Source organism: Castor canadensis, chromosome 10 (genome assembly GCF_047511655.1).
Source record: "Castor canadensis chromosome 10, mCasCan1.hap1v2, whole genome shotgun sequence".
NCBI classification, from domain to species: Eukaryota; Metazoa; Chordata; class Mammalia; order Rodentia; family Castoridae; genus Castor; species Castor canadensis.
The window spans coordinates 57,289,195-57,313,215 of NC_133395.1; the positions used below are offsets into that span (position 1 = coordinate 57,289,195).

The following is a 24,021-nucleotide window of genomic DNA, read 5'->3' on the forward strand; positions in this document are numbered from 1 at the left end:
CCTCATTGTGCTTTCTCATTCCATTCCTGTTGCAAAGCTTTCATAAGTTGCTTGTCAAATCCAAAATCTCTCCCCGACTTCTCAGTGGAGAGACTGATTAATCTGATAAAAATAGAATCCCAAACTGTCACAGCTCTTTTAGTCATCTTAATTAATTGTAATTAGTTTTTAAATATTCAGTTCCTGATTTCCCATAAAACTGAAGGCATCACACACTTGTGAGCTGTCATTATTTCTTAATACTGGCACTAGTAATGAAAAGTCAAATGTCCTTTCTTCCCGGTGGTCTTTCATGCTTTCAGTCCTGATTAGTATGTATGTAGCTGGTAAATAATTGAATTAATTTTATAGTGAGGTACATATATTAAATTCTACAAAGCATTTTATTCTGGGAATTCTAGCCAACGCTTGCTTTTCCCTAGATAGGTCTGTGTATGCCTCCAATAATAAGTTGGAGCAGATTCTTGACTTTCCCGTTAGCATCTAACAATTTATGAGCTTTTGATATCCATGGGATGATTTTTAAATGATGATTTTAATTCCCCAGTGCACCTAGATAACTAGAAAAATAATAGACAATAAATGAGCACTTTAGAGAAGGAATTTAACTAAGAATTTAAAACTTCACTCAAGCTGAAAGTAACCCAAAAAACCTTATAACAGTTCTGAACTGAATTCAATATTCTCTTTACATTATTAAAGGAATGTATCAGCTTTGAATAACTTATTTCATGCAGAATGTACAACTATGCTATGGTATAGTGATCATTATATACAATTTATAGATGAGAAAACTGAGACTAGGATATTTTAGTTCAATTGGAGAATTAAGGACTAGTAGCAGACTGGGTGTGGTGGTGCACACCTATAATCCTAGCTATCCAGGAAACAAAAAATAAAAATAAATAAGTAAATAAACAAAAGAATTGGTAGGGTTTCAACTGGAGTTCAGTCCTAATCAAGCTGCATTTAAAGCAATGTTCCCAGCACTGAGCCAACCCCAGGGGGAAAGTGGATCCTTACACTTTCTGATATTTACAAAACCTCAGGAATCCTGTATCAAGTTTAAACCTAAAAAAGACATAGTCAGAGTTCCACTGCCTTATGGATTATCTAATTCATTTGGAGTCAATTTATTATTGAAAAAATCAAATATAAGAAACTTGCATATCAAATATTAATTTTCTTATTAAAGATTTGCCTACACAATTATCACAGAAATCAAAGAAAAGGTTGTTTTTCTAAGCAAAAATCTTTACATAAATATCAATCAGTATCACCCATTGCTTTTTTTCTTTTTAAGAGACTTAGTATGTAGCCCCAGCTAGCCTCGAACTCTTGACCACCTTGCCTCAGACTTCCAAGTAGTGGGATTACAGGTATGTGACCTCATGCACGCTTTTATCATCCATTGTCAAAGGACAAAAGTCATGCTTCCATCTGCTTCTGTAACCAAAGTTGATCAAAGACAATCAACCATATTCCCTTTGTACATTCCATGCAACTTTTCATTAAAATGCCACTGAATTTCCAGTTCATTGGAAGTTATAAAATCTATGAAAATTGGGTATTTTAGCAACTTCCATTCTGCATTATGGTGAGCTCACTAAGTGAAGAGAATTAGAAGTTTTCCATCTGCAACAAAATTCAGATTATATCAATTTACTGGTAAAATTCTGCACATGTAAAGAAAAATAGCTTTATGGTCATTATTAGAAATGTAGTTAGTCATGTAGTAGTTTCTATTGAGAAGCAATTCTCCTTCTGTAACGTCATTTGTCCCTGATGACCTTCTCAAGGATGTTTCCAAGACAAACAACTTGGGAGGTAAAGATCCCAACCAGCCCCTTCTCCAGGACAGACTACAGTTCTGTTTCCTGGCCAGGATGAATATAAAGTCTTTCTCCACAGCAAAGGCTGGGCAAGTTTGCCAGCATCCTTTTATAATATTGGTAATTACTAAGCTTTGTGTTCCTTAGCTGTGACACAAACCCACCAGGTGGGCAGCATGCACTCAGGCCCACTCTGCACTACCCACAGCAGAGCTGGCAGACAAGGAAAGCCTGAAGTGCATGGTGCCTGGTGTGTCAGGAACTGTAATGTCCAGTGTCTGGTCCAGGAGTTCTGTGTCTTCTGCCAGTATGTATGAAACTGTGGCAGGCTAACTTGTAGGTTACAGATAGGTAAAAATCTCAGATCCTTCACTGCCCTTAACAGTCACCTATGATTGTGCTCACCTGGCAAGCTTTGTTCCTCCCTTTGCAGCCTAGACCTTGCAGTTGCCCCTTTGCTCAAGCAATTAGCCAAACCCACTAACAAATACCATCCTCCTAACAGAAATAGGCTTGCATGGCTTACATGAAATGAGGGGAGCAGAGACAAGTGGAAGAGACCTCAGTGGTTGTTAGAGTTCTCATCTCCAATGAGAAGCTATCCTCCCCACCCTGACTGATTACATAGGCTGACCTGTAAATCCCTGCCATCAATCTCTCTCAGGGGTATACAAAGATGATTTCCTGTCTCATTTATGCTGTCCAGCTTACCCAAGGTGACCTAAGCCAGATGCATTCTCAGAGCACTGAGGCAATGGCACTTGCTTCCCTCCCTCACTCCATCCACCACTTAGGCCATGGATAGAAACCAAATAACAGAGCACTTTGCAATATTCATTTGATCCTTTTCCCCTGGAGACACAGACAGGCAGCATTTGGATTCTCTTTTCACAGAGGCTCAATGAATTGACTTGGCTTGACAGGCCCAGCCCAGCAACTCAGGTCAGGGTTTCTCTCTACTTCTTGAAACCCAGGAGTCCAGAGGTTCAGCAAGGTACACAGACTAGAATATCTCCCATGCCAACCCCTTATAAGGAATTCCACAAGCCATATGGTTCTGCAGTCTCCCAAACACACACAACACCTTCCACATCTCTGGGTTCCCAGGGCAGGTGGTGTGCCTGACCACAGTGGTATCTGGTCTATGTTATGGGAGTTCCAAGGCAGAAATCATGAGGCCCCTATAGCCCAATGTGCACATGTGCATAGATATTGAAGCTTTGTTCTTCACAACCCCTCTGGCCCTCCTCTCATAGTCTCCTTCAGCCACAGTCTAACTTGGCCCCACGAGAGGCAGGGGAGCATAGTGTTTAAGGAGCAGGATTGAGAGCCAGAGAGCCAGGATTTTGAATCCTGGCTCAGTCACGTGCTAGTTGGACATTATCAGGCAACTTCTCTACTATCTGTGTCTGAATTTCATCATCTATAAAATGGGGATAAACTAGTACTTCTAATTACAGAATAATCAGAAGCATTCCATGATTAAATAAATGTCTCCAAACAGGGCTAAATTCAGTAAGTATTCTCACTCACCACCATTATCACCACTACTGCTGCTCTGAGTCCTCTCTGGACACAACAGTCCTGTTTTGTTTAGCAACCCAATCCCCAGGCCCAACCCTACAAAATAAATAGCAATCTAGAAGAATGTGACAAGCTCCCCAAATATTTCTTGTTGAATGAATAAATAACTTGGGAAGGCTATTTCTTTCACAATATGTGTTATGAAATATATTTCTCTTCAAGAGAAATGAGGCTTTAACTTTACCTTCTCTACTCCTCTTTTGAGAGTACATCCATGTGCAAGGAAGAATAATCGCAAACACACACACACACACACACACACAAAATGTCCAAGATCTTTGTCCTGAAACTTACAAGTTACCTCACATCATAAAAAGAACTTTGCAGATGTGATTAAGATTAAGGACCATGAGATGTGAGATTATGCAGGATTATTCAGATAAACTCAGTCTAATAACCTCATTACTTAAAAGCAAAGACCTTCTCCAGGTGGCTAGAGATAGCAGCATGAGAAAGACTTGACCCATATTGCTAGCTTAGCATATGAACAGAGGCCACAAACCAATGAATGTATGAGGCCTCTAAAATCTGGAAAAGGCAAAAGAATGGATTTCTCCCAGAGTCTCCATTAAGGAATTCAGTCCTGTGGACACGTGAATTCAGACCATTGTTAGACTTCTGACCTCCATGTTGCTTATGCCTCTCAGTCTGTGGTAATTTGGCCCTGTAACAATAGAAAACTAATAGTTTCTGGATTCCTCCACTAGGGAAAGACCACGACCCAGTGCTGGGTGCTCTACTATGTAATTCAACAGGAAGTCACGTATTTGGTTGCTAATTAACTCACTCATTTTCTTCACTGCAGGTTTACTGAGAATCTACCATGGGCCAGGCACTGCTCTGTATGCTACAGAAAGCAGCAGGGCAACAGAGAGTAGGTCACTATTAGGTCTGAAGGTTCCTCCTGCAGAACTCATAGTCCAGAGGTGTGACAGAGCAAACCAATAAATAAATTAAATAATTGCCAACAGTGATGAGTGCTGTGAAAAAAATAAAGCAGGATGATGAGATAGAGAACACAAAGGGCAGAGCTCAGGGGACAAAAGTCCAAGACTGGGTGGCTCTCTAAGATGACATTTAAGCTGATAGCTAAACGGAACAAGAAATCAAGCAGGGAGCTCAGAAGCCACTAGTCCATGGCCAGCCTCACTTTCTTAAGGATATGGCAAGATATCAGACACCATGTTGAAAAGCTGACACCACTTCTCACTCCTAGGAAAAGTGCCCTGTGTGAACTGCTATTCTCATTTTCCTGTCCTCACTTTCACAAGCAAGATTTTAAGGCTTTATTTTTTAACATATTTTATGAACAGTATAAAGACAGAAATGGCCCAGAGTCCCTGGTCATCATTCTTAGTGAGAACCCACTGTTCTCCTCATCTGAATACTGATGTGGTTAGATTCCCCGAGACAGCAAGCAGCTGTTACTGGGATGGATGTTACTGCAGCCACTGTGGCACTTATCAGTGACACTGGCTCCAGGACCAAATCTACTGCTTAGGTTCAGACCCAGAGCATTACAGCCTCTGCGGACCACAGCTGGCTCCACTGCACATTTCGTAATGAAGAAAATGCTGAAGTGTGAAGGTAGTGAGTAAGTGTATAAATTTCTCTGTCCTGTCATATCATGTAGGAATGCTGGTGTTCCACAGGCAAATCACATGCTCACAAAACGGGCCACTGCGTTTATTTGTTGCATACCATCTTGGCCTAACATCTCTGAGAAAACAGCTCCAACTTAGATTATGGTTGTTGTAGTACCCATAATTACTTCTCACAATTCCTCCTGTCATAGGTTCTTTACACAAGTGAAACGAGAACCCGTCTGCAATCTGCCTCCATGCAATGTTCCCAGACACAGGCAGACAACCAGAGCTGAGCAAATTACCTCTGACATAAGTGAGGGTTCATTCCACATTCGCCTTCCTGCATGAGAAGCTGACTGGGCTGAGATACACCAAATGTTGCCAGCTCTGGGGCTGACCTACCATTTCTGTTGTTTCATTTGTTAACATAACGAACTTATAAACAATGCTGAGCCGGCAGGCTTTTGTGTTGACGGTATGTGGTTAACACTTTAAGCAGTGAGAATTCACTGCCTCCAAGGTCTTAGAGCCAGAATATCCAGATTTGATTTCCAACTCCACCATATAATAACTACATGACCTTGAAGATGACACTTCCCTGAGCAGGGATCAATCTTCTTTTTCTGTATAAATTGAGGTCAACAGTAATAGTCATTCTGCCTACCTCAAATAGTTCTCACAATCATGAGAAACACTTTGTAAACTACAGAACACAACTGTAAACTGAAAGCAACCCACCCCACTATCCCACCCCACCACCTCCCTGCTCATGGTGCTCAGGACACAGTCTAGTGTTCAGGCCACAGACTCAGTAGAATTCTCTAAGCACCATCCATACACTGGTAACAGGCTTAGGTCCTCCCCTCCTGCTCTCCTATGCTCCTTCTCTGCTTCAATTGCCCATGCCACTCTGCCACACACAAATCGCAATCAATACCACTGATGGCATTCTCTGCTAAGCAACACCCTATGGGACACCAATCTCAAAGCCCCCAGTTCCACCCTTGGGCCTTGCACTTTCAAAACGGGTAGCTATTAGCTGACCAGTTCTTTGTAAGGATTGATAGACTACTGGTAAAGGGCCAGATAGTAACTATTTTAGCTTTGCAGGCTATACATGCCTCTGTAGCACATTCTTCTTTGTTTTTTTTAGAAACACTTTTAAGCGCTGTGAAAACAACACCTCCCAGACCGTAAGCCTTACAGAAACAGGCCACAGGCTGGACTATTCCCAGGGCCATGGTTCACCTGTCCCCACCTTCTACCCCAGCCCTCATCATGCCGTGGCATACTTGCTGTGTTGTGAGGAGGGCTCGGTCACAGGTGGGGAGGCTGTTTAGGTCAGCAGAGACCCCTGGACCCACCAAGCTCTTAGACTTTCTCTCAGGGATCCCAATATTTGCCCCTTGGTCAAGTGCCTTTTGGGTAATTCTAAGCCATGGGAGAGATCAGCAGGTGTCAAAAAGTGAGGTAAACATATGTCCTTACACTCAGGGCTCCTGAGCCCCATGTCAATTAAACATGTGACTTCCATATCTCTACACATTCTATGATCGTTAGTAGGCTACTCTCCCCATAGCACATGGGATCTCTGTGGTTATAGTTACCAGTGATACTATCCAGCCAGTAAAAATGCACCTCTGAGCCAGCCAGAATATTTTATATGCTTACTAGCTACCATAGTTTTTATAAAGAAGAGGAAGAGGTCAAGAGGAAAGGGGAAAATGGGACAAGAGAAATGGAAAAGAGAAGAGAGGGAAAGGAGGAAGAGGGGAAGGGAATATTGCAGAACATTTTGCCTGGATGCCATCATTATCACAAAATTAAATTATCTTCACCTGATACTTACATGAAATCCTTAATCACTGCCATAGAATTCTAAAGCAAGATTCTGTGCCATTCATGAGTTCTAAAGGAGAAGCAGATCTGCTATCCCGTTTGATGTTTTTACCCCTCTTTAAATAAAAGGCTTCACTTTGATTTTTCTTGAGTTTCACATATACCCTGTGAGCCAGGGCCTATAAGGTATCAAGCTGCAAATTAATAAACATTATCTTCTTGGCCCAAAATTGAATTGGAAAATTATACCCCTTCAGCTCCATATCCAGCACCACATGGCTACCTAAAGATGCCTTTATTAAGAAAAGGAGTAAGGAGTAGAAGTTGCTTCTAAACCCTAACAGACCCATCACATCATACACATGTGATGACCTGTCAAGAAGGGTTCTTGTCCAGACTTGTGCCCCTCTCCAGGCTGCACAATTCCACACAGAAGCCCTGAGCTAGGCTTTGATTCACAGTCCACATGGCAGCTGAATTTACCCGATTTTGTGCAGCCACAAGGACTAGGATCACATTTGTCCAAAAAAGTTTAAGATAATACTTATAGCAATGGTGGTGGTGATGGTGATGGTGCCGGCAACGGAACTTGTCAGCTGAGAGCCTTGCTCATTAGCACATACAGAAGGCTGATTTTGAGAGAAGGATGAGGTAACTTAAAGACAAAGTGGGTAAAGTGGTTTTCAGGGTTCAGAAGGTGGAGGAGGGTGACTAAATCATGAAAGTTGTGCTGCTTAGAAGAATAATGTTAAAAAAAACAAAAAACAAAAAAAGATTCCCAAGAGTATGCCAGAGCAGGCTGCTGCAGTAAAGGACAGAGAATGTGCATCCTGGGGTGTCTACACCAAAAGATGGTGTCACTTCAGTCCTGGACAGGATGGCCTTGCTTTGAACTGATGAAAAAGTCAAGCACCTGAGAAGCCGGTAGCCAGTGATGAACGGTCCTAAAGAGAAAGAAAAGTACCTGGCGATAAGCTGAAGACATCCAGGGAATAGAAAATCTGTAGCTTCCTTGGAGATGCACAGCAGAAACTCAAAACAGATTGGAAGGGGGAGGAGAAAAGGTCATGGCAGAATCAAGGATGACTGAAGCTCCTGCCTGGGGAAAGGATGGATGGCTGTGCTTTAGTTGCCAAGACAACAAGCCTAAAAGGCAGCCAGAGAGGCTACAGAGCCCTCTCTGGGATGCTGTCACTCTTTGTGATGTTGTGAGTGGCTCCTCTTCCACTTAGAAGTGTAATATGCTGCTCTGTTACTTGAAGTATGTTTATCACTAATGACTCACCTCCAATTGTACCGGAATGCTCTACGTTGCAGTCATGCTTTGGAAACACATATCCTTCAGCATTGTTAATGAAAAGAAACCTCTGCAACACCTAATCCAAACCCATCCACAGGAAAGATAAATAAAGCATTGGAACCTTTACCACTATGCGTAACTTTTTAAGTACAGGGAATGGTACAGAAGACGTCTACCTTTCTGGTAGAGAAAGCACTACACATTTTTTTCTGGAAACTCAATGCACTACAAATAAATTTGAAAACATATATTTCTTCAAAGTATTAATTTTTAAAGCGGCCAAAATTGCTAACAACCAGGGAAAGTACTGATTTATAAATTATGTTCTCAGCATATAGTATACATTGTGAATTTGCATGCATATTAAATGCAAATAACCAGAAGAGCATAACATTAAGGCTTCAAATTTATATGTGCAAAAGACAGTAAATTCTAACATTAAAATTCTTCCCAGAAAATATTAACTCCCCATATCCCATGTGCCTGTCACATAGTCAGCTGAGCAGGCTCACTACCAAACTTGAGAAGTCAGCAATCTAGCTCTGGCAAAATTTGCATAACCCATGCCTACTCCATCTACCAGGCAAGGCAGAAGAGGCCATCTAGCACCATGCAGGACAGAGAAAAGGTGCTAATACTTCCCAGCTTTTCAAAAATACTGTTTTATCTAATGATTTGACAGAAAAATAGAAGCTTCACTGAAACTGCCCATTGAATCATCAGCCAACAGACTCTGTAGCCTGTTGTGGGCAACTACAGATCCTTCACCAGAGCAAAAATAAGAGACTTAGGATGTAAAATTGTATGTGGCAACTTGGCTAGGCTGTGCTCAGCTGTTGGGTCTGACACCAGGCTAGATGTTTCTTTTTTTTTTTTTTTTTTCCATTAACATCTTTGCTAGATGTTTCTGTCCAGGTATTTTGTAGATGTGGCTAACATCTACAATGAGTTGACTTTAAGTAAAGTTGCTGACCTTTGAAAATGTAGATGGACCTTGTCTAAGTAGTCAAAGGTCCTAAAAGCAAAACCTGGGTTTTCAAGTGAAGAAGGAATTCTGCTTCAGGACAGGACCATGGAACCCCTGCCTAAGGTTCTGATATGCCCTACGGATTTCAGCCCGAAGGCTACAACATCAATTCCTGCTGGAGTTTTCAACTGGCCTGCCCTGCGGGATTTAGACTTACTCCCTCCCACATTTGTGTGAGTCAAGTGCTTAAAATCAGTTTTGTAATAAGTACAAACACACGTGCAAAATCGACAAATAGAAATATAGATAGACTCATCCTATCTAACTGAAACAAGAGTCAAAGGGAGTCCCATTTTAAAAATGCACTGTATTAGAATCCATTCTGATAGGTGGATGAAGGCTAACTTTGATTGCAATGCAAAAATTAATAAATTCTTGGCTTAAATAACTCCTCCATTTTTGGATTGGGAGTTTCCTTCCTAATACCCATTTAAAGAACTTTAGTCAACTTGTAAGAAGAAAAAGGGGGAACTGTGCTCGTAAAAGTGGAGAAGCCCACGAGAACCTTTCAAGTGCAGCCCTCCAGTGCTTAGTCATGCCGGTTTCAGGGTTCACGCTATCACATCGGTATTGTGAGTTTTCTGTAGGGATAGATCTGTTGCTTCATTTAGAACCTAAAATCACAAATTGGACTGTATGTGTGTTAATGAAGCAAATAATGCATTTAAAGTTTAGATCAAACACCTTCACGGGTTTAATTCCACTCTGACCATGCCTCTTTTTGGCCCTGGCCCTGCATGAAGCCTCTGTCCCTGTCTTCCACATGCCCCACCCACCCACCCACATCTGACTACCTGTGTGCCCAGGCGTTTCCCCAGACCCAGGCCTCCTTCCCTCACCTCCGATCCTATCCCATCCTTCCTTCATTGCTGTCAGCATCTGCTGGGAGCCAGTGGAGCAAGAGGGAAGTTAGCAGCACATCCAGAAAGGAACTGAACACCTTGGCAAATTTCTATCTCTTGCAAACTGCAATGTTGTCACTGCTTCCCAACTCATAGCTGAGAAGGGAAGTGACCTATTCCAAAAGCATCTGGATATGTGCTTTGGAAACCTGCTGTTTTTCTTCATTTATTTATCTATTTTGGCAGTCCTGGGGTTTGAACTCAGGGTCTTGCACTCAAGCACTCTACCACTTGAGCCATGCCCCTAGCCCTTTATGCTTCAGTTATTTTTCAGATAGGGTGTCACACTTTTTACCCTAGGCCGGCTTGGGACCACATCCTCCTTATCTCCTCCTCTCAAATAACCGGGATTATAGGTATGAGCTATCATGCCTGGCCTTGCTTTTTACTTATTTCTTAACTTTTAATATCTTTTTGGACTGACAGAAATGGAAGCTGTTTTCCAAGGCAGCAATCCAGCCTTAAATTATCTATAACTTCTCTTTATCTTCTGTCTTCTCTATCAATCCTGTCACCAAGTGAAACCCCTTCTTCTTTGCTCTCCACAGTTATTCATATCATGTCCCAGCCATCATCTTCTTCCTTCAGTTGTTTTATAGTCTATAGCAAGACTCATCACCCCTAAATGTCATTTTGATCATGTTACTTGTTGCCAAATGCTCCAAATGTTTCTCCTTAAATTAGACTTCTTCCCCAGATCTACAGGTCTGCAGCTGACCTCCTGGACTCCCCTCCTCCCAGCTTCCTGCCCCCAACGTGCCCTCACTCTCCTTGCCTGCTATAGCTGTAGCCCCTCTACTTGCCACACAGAGAGGCAAATTCTTTGTTCCATGACTTCTCTGGTAATATGTTCCCGCTCTCCTTTGACTTTTCACTCAGAACAAATATCCCTTAAGATTAAAAATGACACCTGTTCACTGGGAAAGCTCCAGGCTGATGGGTTTTCTTGATCCCAACTTCAAAACAACTAGCTTACCATGGTTTCCCCTTCCTGATTCAGATAAGGTTTAGGCTCATATCCAGCAAATCCTGTAACAAGAAGGGGAGGAACCACCTGAATAATCATATCTTGACTTCATCTGAAAGTACCCTATTTTTACCTTTTTCTTATAATGATGTCTCAAATAAGAAACCTCTCAAAAATTTAAACTTCCTCTTGGCAAATTCTCTTGGAATATCAATCTGTCTAAGCAAGTATTATTATGCATGCATATCAGAATACACTTCTCATTGTGATTTATGCACATGATACACAGTTATGGATGTATTTTTGGAAAATTGTTTTTTAAATATTTCATGGCCATTAAATAGGTAAAATAATACCCTGCCCTTTGTGGAACAGGGAGAGACCATCCTAGCACTTTTCTGCAAGTATTTGCAATTGTAATCCTAATGCAGGCAGAAAGAATACCAATGCTTTATAATCATCACTGGGAAAAATATAATTTTCAAAAAAAATTAAGACTTTTAAGTCCACCTGCATTAATCTTTTGCTAATGCAAACTGGAACTATTTCCTAGGATTTGAGCGGTTTAACATCAAGACATGTCACAAGCGTCATCCAAATTATTCAGTTCATACATGCATTCTGAGATTCTCAGAAGATGAAACAGAGGGAAGCAATGCAAGGGTTTGAACAAAGGGAGAAATGAAGCACGGAGACCGGGTTAAAGGTATGATGCCCTGTGAGGAATGTCAGGACATACTAGAGGCCTAGAAAATAAGAAGAAATCAGCAGGCCCATTAGCTTAGCAGCAAATTAAATGCCATTGTTGCCAGTTTCTGCCTGGATATAGAGGGTACCAAAAGGGCTGTGCCCTCAGGCCCCTGCTCGAAGCAAGAATGTTCTCCACTATGTAACCTCATATACCTTTCTTCTTGTTCAGCTAATTCAATGAAAGAGTGACTATCAGCTATTGTTACTAACTTCTCTAGAGCCTGTGAAAGAAGCAGCAGGAAAATAACAGGTAAAGTTTCAAAACACAAGCTATATTTCTCATTATTTCAATTTCTTTTTCCTTTTTTTAAATTTTTTTTTTTTATTTGGCAATACTGAGGTCTGAGCTCAGGGTCTCAGGCTTGCTAGACAGGCATTCTACACTAGAGCCACACACACCCCCCCCAGTCCTTTTTAGTTTTTGTTTGAATAGGGTCTCATGTTTTTGCCTGTGTAGGCCTGAACCATGATCTACCTTCCTAAAGCCTCCTGAATAGCTGGGATAACAGACATGCACCACCATGTCTGGTTTATTGGTTGAGATGTCTTGCTAACTTTTTGCCTGGGCTCACCTAGAACTGCAATCTTCCCCATTTCTGCCTCCTAAGTAGCTAGAACTATAAGCATGAGTCATAGCACCCAGCTTCTTTAAAAAAAATAATAATAATGTTTACTGTCTTACAATTTATTTTACATTTATCTTAATCTTTGAGATAAAAGACAGCATGTAAATAATTCACAAACTGGCCTCTACATTTAAGAATTAGAACAGTTTGTATTACATCTCATGAAAACAGAGCTGAAGCAACTCTCTCTCTAATACCTTGAGAAGGCAAAATGTCTGGAATATCTAATAAGAACACATGAGAGATAGTTACCAAAAGATTAGTTTGTATTTAAACCAATTTATTAATAATGAAGTCTCAACAGTTCAACAGTTTAAAAGTTAAAAATAATTAGTACTGCTAATTAAAGATTTAGAGGTACCTGCTTTTGATTCTTTAAGTATTTTGCAATTTGCTTCCACATCTAGAAGTCAGTTTCCCACTGTTATCAACTCTCACATTACAGTGCCATAAACTGGTTCCAGGTATGCTGAGTTACTGACGCCCCTTGGCCTTGGGAACCAGATGGCCCCCGGGTTACCTAGTCTCCGGCTACCTTCCCAAGGTCAGAAGATGGTTCCCACTGCTCTGCTGATGGGCAAAGAAAGGCCCAGCATACCTATCTGGACAGTAGCTGCAGAAAGCTTGCTGTACTATATGGAGAAGCAGCCTACAGAGGTGCTGGAGGAGTTTTCGTCCCAGGTATGTGAGGTACAGCTGGCTGAGTAGGGGCTCTGGACAGCTGGAGGGAAAAGGGTCTGGTAGCAGCCTCCAAATCCTATCTTTGTGGGTATCGAGTACTGCTTTCCAGTTGGGTCTAATGTGCTCTTATTTTTAATTACTTCGTAGGAAAAAATTCAATTGAATTTGAAACCCATTGGTATTATGAGAGTATTACATTTGTGCAGCAAAAAAAAAAGACTGAAACTACTAATTCTCTAATACAATTTCAACTGTTGTAAAATTTGGAACAGTAGTGAAATGACTTGATTTTTTTTTTTAAATCATTGCTTTTATAGTGACTCACTGACAACTGACCATGTCATCAGGTTATTATTGCTGTAACAAAACATGTAAGATGACCAGCTTAAAAAGAGGAAGGGTTTATTTTTTTCAGTCCATGATCACTTGGCCCTGTTGCTTTGAGTCTGTGACAGCACAGTACATCATGGTGAGAACACTTGTGGCAGAGGAGGCCTGGTCTCCTCATGGTGGCCAGGAAACAAAGAAAGAGCAGAAAAGGGCCAGGGTTCCAATATCCTCTTCAAAGTTAAGCCTTCCCCAATGACCTAACTTCTTCCAACCAGGCTCCACCTCTTAAAGGTTCCACTAACTTCCAATAGTACCATAGGCTTGGGTAAAGCCGTCAACCCATAGGCCTTTGGGGAAGATTTAAGAGCCAAACAAACCCTAGAGTGACTAACAAGAATTTGAAGAGAGAATCACTATCAAGAATTGTGTTTTAGCAGGTTAGGTGCAGTGACTCATAACTGTAATTCCAACTACTTATGAGGCAGAGATGGGGAGGATCACAGTTCAAGACCAACCCTGGCAAAGACTTAGTAAGACTCCATCTCAAAAAAGCTGGACTTGGTGGCACATGCCTGTCATCCCAGCTACACAGGAGGCATTAGAAGGAGGACTTGGTCCACACCAGCCAGAGGTTGGCGAGGTTGGGGGGATATGACACTACCTGAAAAGTAAATAAAGGAAAAAGGACTAGAGGAGTGGCTCAAGTGGTAGAGTGCCTACCTAGCAAGTATGAGGCGCTGAGTTCAAATCCAAGTACTGCAAAAAAAATTAGCTATTTCAAGTATATAAGCAGTATATTTTTTAAAGTTATATTCATGAAAGCAAACTCAGGTTTCTCACTTTAAAATTTAAGATTTTATTTGGAAATTTCCTATCTATTAATAGTCCCCAAAGAAATGTCTCCAGCTTAGTACATTATTTAGTATCAGTTTGTGCCATGAGACCAAAACTGGGATAGACTGACTTAAATAATGTGTTGATATTATTACATCTTGGTTTTTCAATTTCAGGTATTTTTTTATTACCCTTCTAATGAGGAAGATAATGATTAGGGTTTTTTTTTTTAAGTACATATATATACTCCCTGTTCCCCTCCTCTTAGAATTTTGCCACAATTTTGGTTGTATTAAATATCCATGTTAACAAGGTACAATGGCTCAACCCTGTAATCCCAGCAACATGGGAGGTTGGAGATCAGAAGAACTGCAGTTTAAGGTCAGCCCAGGCATAAAAAGGTTAGTGAGACCCCACATCTCAATCAATAGCAGGGCATGGTGGTCCATGCCTGCCACCCCAGCTACTTAGGAATATAAATAGGAGGATGCTGTCCAAGTCATCCAGGGTAAAAATGTGGGTGTGACTTAAGAGGTAGAGTGTCTTCCTAGACAGCTTGAGGTACTGATTTCAAACTTCAGTTTGAATCATGTAAACCGTGGAGAGACTTCTGGTGTGGAATCACGTAGACTCTACAATTACATTCCCTTTTCTGCATTACTTTTGATCTTTCCTGGAGTTAGTCATTGTCATGTTTAATTTGGGTTAGTTTCCCAGGTACTTATGTTACTATCCCCAAAGACTCCAGCTTTCTAAATCTCTTCTCAGAGCACACATATTAGGTATTTTACCAATTTCATCATCTTCAAAGTCTCTCCTGAGTCCTTCCACTGACTTTAATTTAGCTCAGTTGATTGCTAGACCCCCTACACAGCTGGTATCTTCAGATCTCTTTTAACATAACCTCAAGATTCTTTTCATCTGGCTCGCATGTCAGTCCCATCTCTGGAATCCAGAGTTTTTCTTTTTTGCTAAGTTATTCTGTCATTTATTGAAGCATATCCTAGAGTTGTAAAGTCTCAAGATCACGTGTTGTTCTGTTTTAACCAGGAAACTCCCATGTTTGGTTTTTGTTGAACTATGCCTTGATGGTTTTCTGCCTTCCATTTTTCACATTCTGTCCATCTGGTGTTTCTATTTTTTGATGTTGGACCTCATGCAATCCTATAAGTTTCTTCTATTTCTCCTTCTTTTCTTTTCTTTTCTTTTTTTTTTTTTTTTGGCAGTACTGGGGTTTGAACTCAAGGTTTTTCGCTGCTAGGCAGGAGTTCTTAAACCCATCTTCATCCATTTTTGCTCTGGTTACTTTGTTGATAGGATCTTGCTTTTTGCATAGGCCAGCCTTGGACCACAATCCTCCCATCTCAGCCTCTTGGGAATGACAGGCATGAGCCACCAGCACACAGCTCTTCTATGTTATTTTTCTATGCTTTTTCTTTTTACTATATTTTCTGGGAAATTTCTTAATCTCCTAGCCATTTATAGACCCTATTGTGTCCTATGGCCATAAAATTTTGCCTTATCTCTCTGGAGATACTAGTGACTCCTTTTTAAATATTTCTTTTTTCAACAAAGTTCTTATTTTCCCCCAAGTTTGTTTTTTCTTTTGCATGCTTTAGTTTCTGCCTCTCAAGATACAAGCTTTCCTTAAATGTTTGATGATCCTTGGTTGTCTGCTGATACTTAAGGGTGGGGAACTAGAAAGTCAGCAGGAAGGTTATGAGAAAGGGGAATTGTTGACATGGGATTTATTTTAAGATTGTTCTGGCTAGGCCTTTCCTTTGTGAAACCTTGATGTCAGTGTCCTTGAGATTTCTTTTTAGGATAGATCCGCAGGAAGTCTCCTGCAATCTGTTACAAGTAAGGTTTCATCCCAGCTGTCTATAGGAAGAAAAAGGTGCTATGGCTTTAGGACTTGGTAAATCAACATAACCCCCCAGATATTAAGACTATATTGTGCCATTTTTAGCTTTTCCTAATACCATCCAGTCCCAAACCTTCCATTTTTATCATCTCTGTAGAAAACACAGAAAAATTTTATTCTTCTCTTGGAGCAGAAGGGAAAACCTTCTTATATAAGACCTGCTTGTATTGAGTTGGAGAGCAGGTCCGATCTTTCAGCTACTACTTCTAATCTTCCCCTATTTCTTCCAGAGATTCTTATTTCTCAGCATGTGTAGAGTTCATAAGTACAAAAGGGGTTACTTCTTCCTTTCTCCTCTGCCAGATTAACACTTCACTTTCTCAGGCTTCCAAGTAATTCACAATTTATCCATCCATACCCTAGGTTCCAAAATGTTGCAACTGCTGGCTCATTTCTTTGTCCATATAGATATGTGGCTTTAAAAATGCTTCGAATGGCCTGACACCAGTGGCTCACACCTGTAATCCTAGCTACTCAGGAGGATCACGGTTCAAAGACAACCCTGGGGAAATAGTTCATGAGACCCTATCTTGAAAATATCCAACAGCAAACAGGACTGACAGAGTGACCCAAGTGGTAGAGCACCTGCCTTGTAAGTGTGAGGTCCTGAGTTCAAACACCAGTACTGCCAAAAAGAAAAAGGTGTGTCAAATGTTATTTTATTGGAGTTTTGGAATGGAAAGGGACTAACACATGTACTCATGTTTAATCTAAAACCTATTAATTGTTCTTCACTCTTTTGCATCGATACTGAAATGGGGATTACTCAATTTTGTTTTCAACATTGAGACAAGGCCCATTGTTCAGGGGTAACAGGGAAAAACGGCAATTTGGAGATATGGGTGAAAGTGAGCTTCATAACTGCGTGTTCTTACACCCTGTGCATCTCGTTGTCCTGACAATGCAGTGGGCACTGTGGGAATAAGAACATGCCCTTGTTTCAGAACAAGCCTGAAAATTTTTAAACCTGCTGAAATCACCACAAGAAGGGGACCAAGGCAGAAAGGAGAAAAATACAAGAGATGAACCAATTTGGGTTATAATACAAATATACATGGAAATGTCACAAAGAAACTCCCTGCATAGCTTTTTTTTTGCGATACTGGGGCTTGAACTCAGGGCCTATACCTTGAGCCACTCCACCAGTCCTTTTTTGTGATGGGTTTTTTTCGAGTACGGGTCTCACAAACGATGTGCCCAGGCTAGCTTCAAACCGCAATCCTCTTGAGGTGCTAAGATTACAGGCATGAACCATCAGCACCTGACTCTCTATAGCCGTCTTAAACAAACAAAAATGTCTTTTTTTTTTTTTTTTTTTTTTTTACAAAAATGGAGAACAGGAGGGCAGAACGGATCCTGTCTGGAGGGTTGGTACCAGTGGCAGGGGAGAGGGTTAAGAGGATGAATATGGTACAAATATTGTGTACACATGTATATAAAAATGATACCTGTTGAAACATTACAGGAATTGGGGGAGGAGGTGACAAAGGAGAATGATGGAGGAGGTGAATTCAGATATGATATATTTGATACATTGTAAGAACTTTTGTAAATGTCAAATGTCACAACAATTTAAATTTTTTTTAAAAAACCATGAAAATAGAGGAGGGACTATTTGGGAATAGGAAAGGAGTTGGGGGAGGGTGGCAAGAGAGGGTACTGGGGGAGGATCAAAGTACGTAATATACATATAAGAAAATGTCACAATGAGACCATTACTTTGTACGATTAATAAATGTTAAGAATTCTATCAAAAAAATTGCTAAATCTTTACAATCTAAAACTCAGTCACCCCTTATTTGTGGTTGGGGAGCCTTTTCTTCTACTTTAAAATAAATATTTGGTATTTTTAAAAAATTCTAAAAAGATTAACTACTAAAGAGGTCTCTGCAGTGACCTAAAACAGGGTTTTTAGAGGAAGAGCCTCCAAGTAAGAGAGTGGAATAGCAAGAAGAAACTGAATGGAGAAAACAAAAGGCCTTCAACTTACTTTTGCAAAGTAAGTGTTACAGACATTTCTTCTGCAGAGGTTTCATAATGTGTAGTGGATAGTGATCAGCTGATTGGGAAATAAGATTTCTTTTCTGAACACTAGAGCTGTTCGCAGAAGAGGGGAAAGCTCTTCTGCCTAAAACACAGCTGCTTTAAGTGTCTTTATTCTCCTTTTCTCACAATGGTGGATCATTAAGATGTTGGGATAATTTTAAAAATACTTCAATAACTATAATCTTATGAAAAGAGATGCAGTAAAAACTGCATTTTTTCAGTGATGTTCAGGTTATAAAATTATACTCTTACAGAGACTGAAAACAGCATTATTATTAAAATAACTACAGGTAGATGTGTTTGGTATTTTGTACCTGCAACTCTCCAGGCCCTAGCACCATTTAGCCCACTAAATTAACTGTCTTTGCTACATACGTTTTGATTTAAAAAAAAAAAAAATACCACTATTTTGCCTGAAGCAGAATTGACTTTAGCTGGATGGATTTAGATCTGACAAGGAAAATTCCAAGTAGAACACTGTGCATATTCAAGACAGAATGATACAATAAAGAGACAAATCTGTCTTGTGCATAGGGTCTGAGTAGGGAATGGTAGAGGTTAAGTGAGATGGGTGGCAGAAATCTGAACACAGAAACTCCGCAGAGCAATATGGTAAAGAACAAACTCTAAAGTCCAATAAGTTTAGTCTCTTGTAGATAAAGACAAAGTAGAAACCCTAAAATTTTCCCAATAGGGAGCTTTGGAGGTTTTTGTTGTTGTTGTTTGTTTGCGTTGTTTTTTGTTTGTTTTTCTTCCTTGTTCCCTTTATTGTTGTGCTGGGTGGTGTACATTGTGGCATTTACAATGGTTCTTACAACGTATCAAACATACCATACTTGAATTCTCCCAAGCCACAGTTCTCCTTTAACCTCTTCCTCCCCGCGCCCCGATTCCTGGAATACTTTGAACAGGTATCATCTTTTGCATTTACATACATGTGTACACATTTTTTCACCCTCCTACCCCCTTTTCCTGTCACCTCCCCCCTCCCACTGGTGCCAGTAGTCCTCCCTGGGCAGGACCTGTTCCACCATCCTGTTTTCTGATTTTGTAGAAGAAAAAAAGAGAAAAAAGAAAAACATGACATTTTAGCTTGTTTGACATAAAGGTAGCTACACAGGGAGTTTCCTTGTGGTATTTCCACGTATATATGTGTTATAACCCCACTTGGTTTATCTTCTCAATTTTCTTCATTCTACTTTAGTTCATTTCTTATGGCGGTTTCAGCCAGTTTAAGATTTCTGTATTCATTCTTGTGTAGGGAGTATATCAACCATATTCAAGTTCTTGTTATCAAAGTGATATTTGAAAAATTATAATCACATAATCTACCGGTGCTGAATACAGCGAAAAGTCTGATCACACATACACACAAAAATCCACTTAAGACATTAAATAATCCGAGGACACAAGGTCACACAAAGCTGTCCAGGCTGGCAGTAGAAATGGGAGAGAAGTCACTTCAGAGTAAGAGTCCATGAACGTGAGTGATCTACATTTACAGCACTGTAGATACAGACAGGCAAGTAAAAGGAATGGGACAGAATCAGTACTAATAAAAGGACTAATACTGCTGTAGCTTTGAAACTAAATCCCTGGTATCCTTTAGCTTTCAAGTCAAGAAACATTTACTGAGTATCTACTATGTGCAAGGCATAAAATCTTGTGTCGTCATTTGTTTCATTATCTTATAAGCCAAATGTAAAAACTTCTGCCTAACTGATTTCATAGCCTGATTGATGTTCTCCCTTAAGAACAACAGATTGATTTTTTTATAGACAGCAATACTAATTCTTCCACCACGTTCTTCTCTTTCAGTGCACAGAGCCAATCAACTTCAGAGCCAACTCAATACGAAAACAGAAGAAAAGCATTAGGAGAACAAGGTCTGTTAGGCCCAATATTGCCTCAATTACTTTAATTCCATTATTCCTGTTCATATTACTTCTTTAATCAATATCTCTTTTCAGTTATTCATGTTTACCCATTTCAAAATCACAAGTAATAGGATTATGGTCTTTTGAGCTCAGCTGCAACAGAATTTTCATAAATATATTTCTGAAATTGTGATTGTCTCCAGATCTATAACTGAGAAGTCTTAAATTGAATCAAGTTTTCCAGAGGTCATTTCATACAATGATGCAGAGCAGTGGAATGCAATAAAGGTGCTTTTACCTATTAGGCCATTTGTGACTCGCTGTCATAAACAGTCATATGTGACTTAATGCCTAAGTGTCTTCTTTCTATGTCTAAACCATAGGGCAATTCATCTGAATTTCAGTTAAACTGGATGTCTTTTCTGGATCTATGCCTGCCTTTTGTTTAATATAATACCTCTACCTTCACTAGCGAGTACTCTGTCCTGCAAGAGTTTCATCTGGATATTACATTAACCACTGCCTCTTCCCTATGACAATTAATCAATCCTTCAGTTCCATCTCTGTAATAGCCTTACAAATTACAGGAACTCTGTTTCCTTCTACTCTTAACAAATTTCAATGCAGTCAGTGCCTGTTACATGCCAGAAGCTGCACTTTACACATAGATGGGCTACAAACAACGTATGCAGCCCTTCCCTATGACGTGGATGTCATTCTGAGAGTGCTATAAAATAACGCTGCAAATGTTGTAAAATTTTTCCTTTAAAAAATTGTGATAGGAGGAGGCTGTTGAAAGTTCCCTTGGAGTTCAGAAGGGTAAAATGAATAGAGAAACATTTTCATATGAATCTCAGGGAACTCTTGAAGCATGGGAGGATTTTGAAAATGGAAGCAAAGAGTGGAAAGTAGCATAGTGTGTCTGAGAAGCAAAACAGACACATGTAGCTGAGTAAATGATGTAATGGAATAAATAAAAGGGAGATACACACACTTATTAACTCAGTCGTTTTCCTTGCAATGCACAGGATGAACCCAGGCAACTGCCATTTGCAGGCATGGAATAGAAAGCAAGGCTCAGTGATGTGTAAAAAAGGACCTTCCAGAGATCTATTTGCACCTTCCTACAAAGCCTCATCCAGCCCCACATCCCTCTTCCCACTGTATGCTCCAGTGACACCCAGTGACTGTATCTCAGAGCACACAACATACCTGATCCCTCAGACCTCCTGCCAATCCAACCCATCTCCCCCACACCCCCATGCTGACGCTGATCACCTAGCAAGCTCTTTCCTACTTTGCAATATCCACTCAAATATGATCTTTTCTACAAAGCATTTTCTAACTCCCTCAAGATAATGAGTTGCTCTATTTCCTATAGGAAATGTAAACATAGTATTTGGCTCCATCATAGCAATGACTTTGCACAAATATCCCTCACTTAAATTATAACATACTTGCACTTCTCCCAGAGCAATGTTTGGCATATGACTTCAGGATAATGAACAGAAGAAAAGAGAAAGGAAGGAAGGAAAGTAGGGAAAAGGTGAAAAAAAAAGCCTGGAACAGAGACAGTTATAAAAGAAAAGAGAAAGGAGAGTAAAATACAAAAGAATTGCAGAAATTTGACAGATAACTAAAGTAGAAGCAGCAATTATGCTTCCAAGCTCCCTACCTATTGCCCCTCTTCATCTCACCACTGGTCTATTATCAGCTAAGAATCACTTAACATAAACTCAGGAATTTTTAATGAAACAAAGAAGGAACCTTCAGACAGAGGCAGAAAAAGAGCCCATTCAAATTTTTACTTATTCTTGTGCAAAATTTTCTAAGAAAGTTTAATGGAATCTTGACTCAAAGTATGATTTGTTTAACTAAAGTACTTTCCATAATACCATAAATACTTAAAGAGATTTTTTAATACTACCATGTCAATTACTAACTAAACAGATATAAAAGTGATATCCCACTTTTTAAAATCAGGGTTTAACAATAAATGTATTATTATCAATTCCATAAAAGTTCTATGTCTGAGTTCTTAGAAATGTAAGATTAGGGAAGCTGAAAAATGCAAAATGGTAGTAAAGAAAAGACTAGGTAACAGCGATAAGCCAAGTTTTAGTGCTATAGGTTCCTGAAGTTTTCTTTCTGGAGTATTTTCTCTTGAATAATAGAGAAGTACTAGGTACAAACAAAATAACTTAGTTATTAAAATAAGAATTATTAGAGCATTATCGTTGCAGTACTGTACACCATGGAGTACTTTACTAGCTAGTTCAGGACAGTTTAATTACCAGAATGTAATTGCTCACCTGGCTCTTGCTAAAGGCAATGGAGGGAAATCCCACCATCGTTCTGATTCGATCACTGTGTGACCAAAACAAATTGTTTACATTTTAATGAAGTTCTATAGACACCCTCAATAACCAAACAGAGTAAACATGGAAAGTTAGAGAAAGCCTGTATTGACAGTAGAATAAAATGGAAAAGAAACGTAAGCCATGGTAGGACCAGGATGAAGTTATACATCCCTGCATGGTAGGTGGTGGAACGTGCCTGCACACATCACACACGCCATAAATACCTGCCATATGATTTACCAATTTTCTTAGCACTAATGTGGGTATGAAAAATGCTAAAATGAGTTTTCATTTTCCTTTTCACGTTTTACTGCCTGTCATGGTCTTATAAATCCAGTGATGTTAGAGCCAATGATATCACTTGGCCGTGGGACAGCCTTTGGCCCTGAACCCAGGAACACAAATGCTTCTGTGAGCTGGGAATGCCTGTAAGTGAATGATTCCAACCTGCCCACAGCAGCAGACCTCCAGAAGGCCGGGGTTTGACCCCCATCTCAGTATCTAGACCTGAGCCTGCCGTATTTCAGCAGCTCTACATAGCACTCACCCAAGGGCTTAAGAGAATTCACAGGGCTCCTAACCTGACAAGCTAGTTCCAGGGAAGAAGTCTGCCCTGGCCTTTGACTCCCCTCAACAGGAGGCATCCTCCTAGTGTTAAAAGCTAACCCTATTCTGGAAGTTAAAAAAAAAAGACTAGACATGGACAAAAAGTACTCACCCAACAGGAAATAAACATCTCTAAAGAAAACATCATTTAAGTGCTCCCTGGAGACCAGCGTCTTCATATTTTGTCAATACCCAAATCTGAACACTCAAAAGATAGCTTCTAACAATAATTTTGAGCTAAGAAAGCATAGAGAAAGGAGAAGATGCTACGAGGGCAAATCTGTTTCAGGATAGCGTTTACAGATTAAAGCTAGGGAAGAGAACATTAAATTTAATAAGTGTAAAGCTATGCAGCTGCAAAGGAAGAATAGCCCAGCTACATGTGATTTAAGTGGCACTGAATTAGCTGGAAAGATATCTTGATGTACTGAGAAAGGAGACATGCAAATTGACAGTTCAGCCTGTGATGCCAGCAGAGAAGGCAGGACCACTCACACAGGGGGCTAAAACACTTTATTAAGAAAAAACTTGCTATAAAGAGAAAAATCTTATCCCATTAATGATGCTGTTTAACTTGGACTAACCTAAAAGTTAGAGTTCACTGAGGGAAGCATTACTGCAATACTTGCCCACCTCCAGTAAATACTTTGCTTTTTCTAATTAAATTGGACCATAGCCATTATAGTCTTTCATCTATCCAACAAATATAAACCAGTAAGCACTGTGTTAAATTTTTTAGGGGACACCAAGAGCAATTAAGTTCCCTTCTCATAGATAGTAGTTGAATTATATATCCCTGAAAGATGCTAAAGTCTTAACTCCCATATATATGAAGGTGTCTTTATTTGACAATAGATGATGAAGGTAAGATTAGGTCATAAGAACAGCCCCTGATCTAATATTGTTACAAAACAGGAAAAATTGGGCAGAGGGAGAGACACACATGTAGA

At 40.0% G+C, this 24,021-nt stretch overlaps 1 protein-coding gene across 9 annotated transcripts in view; it reads right to left on the reverse strand.

Annotated features, from left to right (window-relative positions):
* Positions 1-24,021, reverse strand: part of Enox1 (ecto-NOX disulfide-thiol exchanger 1) — a 554,869-nt gene that overhangs the window by 418,782 nt on the left and 112,066 nt on the right. The gene's annotated exons all lie outside the window — the stretch shown is intronic.